The sequence below is a fragment of the Triticum aestivum genome, chromosome 3D, assembly GCF_018294505.1.
Source record: "Triticum aestivum cultivar Chinese Spring chromosome 3D, IWGSC CS RefSeq v2.1, whole genome shotgun sequence".
Classification (NCBI taxonomy): Eukaryota; Viridiplantae; Streptophyta; class Magnoliopsida; order Poales; family Poaceae; genus Triticum; species Triticum aestivum.
The window spans coordinates 482,629,293-482,635,762 of NC_057802.1; the positions used below are offsets into that span (position 1 = coordinate 482,629,293).

The 6,470-nt window shown below is 44.7% G+C and overlaps 1 long non-coding RNA gene across 1 annotated transcript; it reads right to left on the bottom strand.

Annotated features, from left to right (window-relative positions):
- Nucleotides 1-3,360: 3,360 nt before the first annotated feature.
- LOC123079854 (uncharacterized) lies at nucleotides 3,361-6,332 on the bottom strand. Its single transcript, XR_006438129.1, has 2 exons — nucleotides 4,713-6,332; nucleotides 3,361-4,252 (listed from the first exon to the last, which is right to left on the bottom strand). It is a non-coding gene; the product is annotated as an uncharacterized lncRNA (long non-coding RNA).
- Nucleotides 6,333-6,470: the final 138 nt, after the last annotated feature.

A 6,470-nucleotide genomic window follows, 5' to 3' on the forward strand; every position in this document is an offset into this window, starting at 1 on the left:
CAACCACAACTATCCATTTTATTTATAGGGATCTAGATGCGGTAGGTATTCACCTATTCAGCTATGCATGCACTATGCTAAAATACAAAATATATGCTAAAAATTCGTTCATGATGCTAGCAAGGAGTGAGTCCCAACCACAAATATATGGCTTTTGCCTTCCTACCACAAGGCTAGGAGATGGGCCAAGACTGTCATGCAAGATCGTCAAGGAGGTGCACTTAGGGCATTAACTTCAGTAGAGAAGGGAAAACACCAAGCATGTGGGAGTCCAAACTATGGGATCAAGTCCCTAGCAGCCACATGAAAGCTTGTAGGGACCACAGGGTCCACGGGTGGCTTCGTTTCTGTCTGACATGAGGGGTCTACATTGTGATCGAAGCACAAAGTGCTCACATCGCTCTATTCGTATTGAGCGTTGTAAAGGTATAGATGCGGAAGCCAACCAAATTTTCGAAAGTGGTGCATCACCGAGTCCCTAGCATCCACAAGAAAGCATGGATGGACCATCGGAGTCCATTGTTGGTTCCTTTCCATCTGATCCATGGAGTCTACAGTGTGATTGAAGACCAAAGCCCTCACATTGATCTATTCCTAGTGCGCTTAAGATAGAGATGTCTAGGAAATGATAGCTTACAACATTGGCATGTAGAGTATTCTGTCTTATTGTTAGTTATGTTACCTTGTTATTTCCTTGTGTATCTAGACCGTTGCATCAAAGATAATCTCTTAACTATCCATGTACACTTACAAGGATGCCCAATTAATCACCAACTATCAACGAGCCATACCGAGCATGGTCCTTGTCACACTTGGAAACTAATTGTTGACAAAGATCTTGTCTCTTGCCGAATTGAACTACATCCTCCTAGGGCTTTCCACACCAGACATAGAGGATGTAGTCTTGATGAAATTGAGAATATTTGGCGCGAGGATTTTGCCAACAATGGTGTGGTTCAAATGGATTGTGACCGTCGTTGCCTCCTTTGGCGTGAGGTGGAGGCATCCCATCATGTCTGAAACTTGCTCGGATATGATGACAACCTAACCCCTTGAAGAGCTTTGGTCAGATCACTTCTAGCACCGATCATCCTCCCACTTCAAAATCAACCTTCACCCCTACCCCTATATACTCTGGTGATGAAGGTTGGGAGATGATCTAGAATCACACTTTGATCACCCTGAAATGTGCCATGAGTAGAAAGTAGGGAGATGGACAAAGAGGGATAAGAGAGAGTGGGAGGTTTAGGGGGAATGAGGATCACATGTGTGGTCACGTGGAGCAAACAGAGTTCAAGCCCCGGGGTAACGATCGCCAGAGTTTCCAAAACTCTAGGAGAGTGAAGAAAACTTCTGCTTTGTGCATGTGTAGAGCAACCAAAGTTGGTGTGAGTTACACACGATGCTTTGCTTCATAATATTGGTAGTACATTCAAAGATTCATCTGTGGACGCCAAGCAGACTCTGCTTGTCTCTTTCTTTGCATGTTCCAATTAACGCAGCAACATGTTGTTCTGTGTTCAACACCTTCTATCCTCTTTGGCTCTCAGGATAGATCCGCCTTGTGAGATTTACGAAAGGAGAAAAATCAAATTTACTATGTTTTGACAAGGTAAAAATGATAACAATTAAATGCTCGAGATTGCTTATTCCTTCACTCAGTTCTTTGAAGAATAATGGTGTATGTGTATGATTCAAGTCTAGTGTGTGATAACTGGTAAATATTAGTAAACACTAGTTAAGTTTTTAATGGTGTCTTTCATAATAAGAATTTGGACCCGCTGACATGGCTGCATTAGGCATTTATAAGTTTCCACTAGCAAAAAAATAAATGAGGAAAGCTGATAAGAGAATTGAAATCATCAACTTGTGCTGCTGCTAAATGTACAAACTGTTAGTGCATTCAATGTTTTCAACAAAGTCACAAGCAACTCACTCCTTTAGTCCTTTTACACATATATCATACATAAAGACAAACTACGGATCCAAAACATGATACAGTATGTTAACTAAAAACAAACCCAACATATAGTTAAAGATCTATCACCTCCATTATTATTCAAGATAGATAAGCTCCTTGGCGCCCGGAGAAGCTGACAACAGTTACACAAGCCAAGTAAGGGAATCCCTCTACCTCCCAAACATTATTTTTCATTGGAGTGAGTAGTCCCATAATGTCGAATACTGACATAATATTGATGCTATTAGATTTTACTAGCAAAAAATGCTCGTGTATTGCAACGACGGAAAATTTAACCGACTTCATGAGCAATAGACTAAAATACAAATCATTATTTAATTTATGATCCACGTCAATTATTTTCAACATGAAAAAGAATTGTGCTTTCAACCATACCGTCTTTGCAAAACGATTAACAAATATATACAATTCGGTTTGCTGCATTCGTAGTTTCCTTTTTTTAACACAGTACATTCATAGATGCTCACATACACTCACCTATATGAACGCACGCACACCCTACCCTTATTAGCACCTCCGGGATAATGAGCCGACACAACATCTTAAGATTAACAAAGCCACCCGCAATCGATGGAACGTCTCCTCCCATTGAACGAGCGTCACTCGAAAGCCTCAAATAAATCCAGAAAAATGCAAGCACCTCTGGTGGGCTCGTTCCACCATAAGGAACTTAACCATTTGAGCTAGACTCAGTTCGTGCTTTTGATTTTCAGACCTCCAAGTCACAATTGAATCAAAAGAAACAAAAATGGTACGGAACATGCCCTGCTCGGCCCACACATGGGAGAAACGGAAACATACTATTTTTTGCTGCTCCACAATTAAATCGAAGAAAGAAAAACAATTCGGAGCAGGCCCAACTCGTTCCACACAGGGGAGAAACGGAAATGGCGTGTGGCCCACGCGGGAGACATGACGGACCAAGCTTTGTGGCAGACGGATGAAACACTACTAGATTTTGCAGATAGCCCTAGGGCTTGATACCCTAAGCAAATGGGCAAAAACGCTAAGGAAAGGGGTTTCCCTAGTGTATCCCCTAGGGAAACCGACCTAGGGAACCATTGGTGGGGGAATCTCGGTTTCCCTAGGGTGAGGAAAGAATACCCTAGGTATAGTTCTTTTTCCCTTGAGTTTTGTACCCTAGGGAAACAAGCGACGGGTGGCAAGCATGCTGACCTGTAAAGTAGATATCCTTTGGGTTAGTTTCACTCCCTAGGGAAATATTATGTAACGGCAGCTGCTGTTAGTCCATTTTATACCCCTTGGGTTTACAAACCCTAGGGAATCGTTATTTCAAAATATTGTATTATTGGGGCAAATTAATATTGTTCCACAGAAATTAAACTATTACAAATAATTGTATATAATCACTCCAAAAATTAGAGAACAATCACATAAATTATGTACTTCAACCACCATCATTCATCATTATACATTACAACATCGAAGAGTTTACACAATAGTACCACTCTTTACAAAAGATGGCATCTAGCTCCACTCTTTACAAAAGATGGCATCTAGCTCAGTACCTAGGACTCACAAAATGTCATCTACCTAGGATTGCCAATTAGTAGCCTGGAATAATACATCATGCATCATATAAGTCAATGATCCAAGACATCACAACCATACCAAGTGCATGGCCAAAAGGATAATTGTCCATTTGCTTCCAATTAATCAACAAAAAAAGTTCAGACCACTTCCTTCACCATGATGAGAGATATATAAAATGTAGGTAAATCATCACCAGGTGGGGAGAAAGTTCCAGTAGCAACACCATTCGCATCATTACCATTTGCATCAAAGAAGCCGCCAAACATTCCATCTTCCACTCCTTGCAATGTATTATCCATATTTTCAACACCATTTGTTGATTCGCCGGTGGAGGGCTTGTAGTAGCACTGCTAGTAGAGGATGACCCCCGGCGGCGGCGGCGCGAAATTGCCATCCTGTAAAACTGAATTGAAATGCATTAGTAAGTCCACAGAGCACATAACTAAAATTACACATATTGACAAAGGTGCACTCTGACTTTTCTTCTGCCTGACTCTATTACGACACTTTGTGCATGGGCACTTCACACCAAACCGGTCAGCATTAGGCATAATCTGAAAAACATGGTCAAGAAAAGTTGTTGTGTTGCGCACCCACTCTTCAGAATGGCGCCCTTGTTCATTCCACCCACTGTACAATCCAACTACGCTGTTCTTCTAGAGACATGGCTGGATAATTGAAAAAATGGCAGCACAGTGCAGACGAAGGACCAACAGCCTTCATTTTGTTACATTACACAAGGTTAAAGCAATGGTTCTCCACAGAAATATATTAAGCACATTATCAAAACAGAGTACTGTGCATTTATATCAACCAATAGGTTCACTTCACTTAATTAAGTAATGGAAAGATACAAAACTTATCTTTTATTTAATCACAACACAAATAGACAATTTGTTATCAACTTCATGTGAGCTCATATAGAAACATGAGGGAGACATTGGAGTACAGCAAATATCTCTAAAAAATCCAGTTTACAGTTTTGTGAGATGGAGAAATAGCCAGTTTTAATCACAATACAAATAGACAGTTTTTTTTAGCGATGACAACTTCCTAGATGTGAGCTTCATCTTCATGGAGTACAAAAGATCTCTAAAATAATTCATTTACCGATCCCTAAACCGAATGCATCAGACACATATAGGAACATGAGGGAAACATTGTCCGGTGAGCTCACCTAATGGAGCCTTGATTCTGAAGTTGAAGAAGACGCTTTTCCATAGTTGAGTAGGTTGCAGATCGAGGACGTACTAGTCAAGGGAGGCAGGGTAGGATTCTTCTAGGGAGGCAGGGTTGTAGCAGCACGGAGACCTCCGCCTGAAGCTGTTGTCGAGGGCGGCATGTCGGTCAAGCTCCACGGCGGCGGACCCTCTGCAGCGGCGGCGGCGACCCCTCTACAGCGGCAGCCGCGGGAGCCCTGCAGCAGTGGCGGCGGCAGCGGCAGCCGCGGCATCCCAGGCGTGCAACGGCGATGGCTTGAAGAGGGCACGGGCGCCGCGGCTATGGATGAGCTGTGCCGCCGTGCTATTTTGGCGGCGCTCTCACCGTTGGAGTGGGATTTGGGGGAAATCTTCGCGCGTGTACAGGGGAGAGGATTGGGGAATATGAGGGTCTTCGCGCGCGTTCGGGAGAGAATTGGGGAAACTTCGCGCGCGTACAAATTCTGCGCGGGCTCGATACGCGCCAGTACCCAATTCTGGGCGGGCTCGATACGCTCTCCGTAATTGGCTTTTCTCCCGTAGATAGTGACCTGCGTAGCTTTAAAAAAAAAAAAAGATTACCCTCGCCTCTGCATCTGGGCAATGAATGCAATTAAAATAAATTTATTTTTAAAGTGGATTTATATTATTGTCCATCTATTACTGTTCACCTTTTTTATACATGTAAAATTTGACATGCATTATGTTACATGTACAATTGGACATCTAAAAACATATGCTAGTAGTTAAATCTTTTAAAAAGCACGTGGCAACGCACGGGCACTCTACTAGTTATTCATAAGGACCTTACAAAGTAGTACATCAGGTAGTCTGAAGCAACTATCTTAGCAATAACTATCGCTAGTCCTATCCACTTGGTGAAGGAGTGCCGATAGTCCGAATCTAATACCAAATAGAAATCGCACAAAAGCCTAACATCTAAAGCCAAAGGCCCCAACCGAACCAGATACTGGATTTGGGGCACAAACCGGTCCGACGCACTCTCATGTGTCGTCGCCGCCGTCTTCCACCAATCCATCTTCAGAGCAGAAACTAACGCACCGACCTTGCTAGGCCTCTCCGCGCATCGGACGCCGAGTCTCCACTGCGCCATGCTGCCGAGATCTGCCGCCATCAATGAGTAAGATGAAGCACCAATCCACCAAAGAAGTCGTCCACTGGTCCCTCGAGCCTGTGTACACCTCCAAGAATGACGCCCCCAAGAAGGAAACGACTCCAGAGCGTCGTCGTCATGCGATCTACTGATGTAGGGTTTCCCCCAAAGGTAGCGGACAGAGGTCTGTAGGTTCTCCACGACGACGCCCTCAAGAACGTAACGACACAAAAGAGTGCCGCCATTGCCGGTCTTGGCAACAACACGAGAGTGAGGTTTTCACTCGGATCCGCTCGACGAACCTCCATCTCGTATGGTGCGCACGGATCACCACCGATCTCTGCCGTCGCGGAGCGAGCAAGCCACTCTGGCCAGATCAAATCTGACCGGAGGGCCAACCACGCCCGCAGCCGACCAGTCCACAAAGCCCTCCAAGCCGCCGCCGATCCGAGGTGTCGCAATGCCGCTGGAGCGAGCCACCACCGCGGAGGCTCAGATCTGGGGCGCACTTCCACTTGCCCGGGTGCCCCGTGCCACCCTCGCGCACGAGAAGGAGAGGCTCCGCCGCCACCGCCGTCAGCTGCCCGGGCTTAGCCTGGCGATTTCCTCCAGCGGCGCCAGA